This window comes from Corythoichthys intestinalis, chromosome 15, assembly GCF_030265065.1.
Source record: "Corythoichthys intestinalis isolate RoL2023-P3 chromosome 15, ASM3026506v1, whole genome shotgun sequence".
NCBI lineage: Eukaryota > Metazoa > Chordata > Actinopteri > Syngnathiformes > Syngnathidae > Corythoichthys > Corythoichthys intestinalis.
The window spans coordinates 34,819,743-34,819,954 of NC_080409.1; positions in this window are offsets into that span (position 1 = coordinate 34,819,743).

Here is a 212-nt window from a genome sequence, read left to right on the forward strand (position 1 = left end):
TACTTTTTGGAAGAAGTAGTGAGTAACTATAACTAATTACTTTTTTAAAGTAAAGTGCCCAACACTGTCAATAATACAGTGTTCATTCATCAACAAATACAAATTCATTAGCTTGCGTTGTAACGTGTAGAACTGTGCTTACATTTCTTATCCTGCTGAGGGCAGTAGTACAGTGAAGAAAACGTAGATGAAGAAACACTAGACAAAGAAGA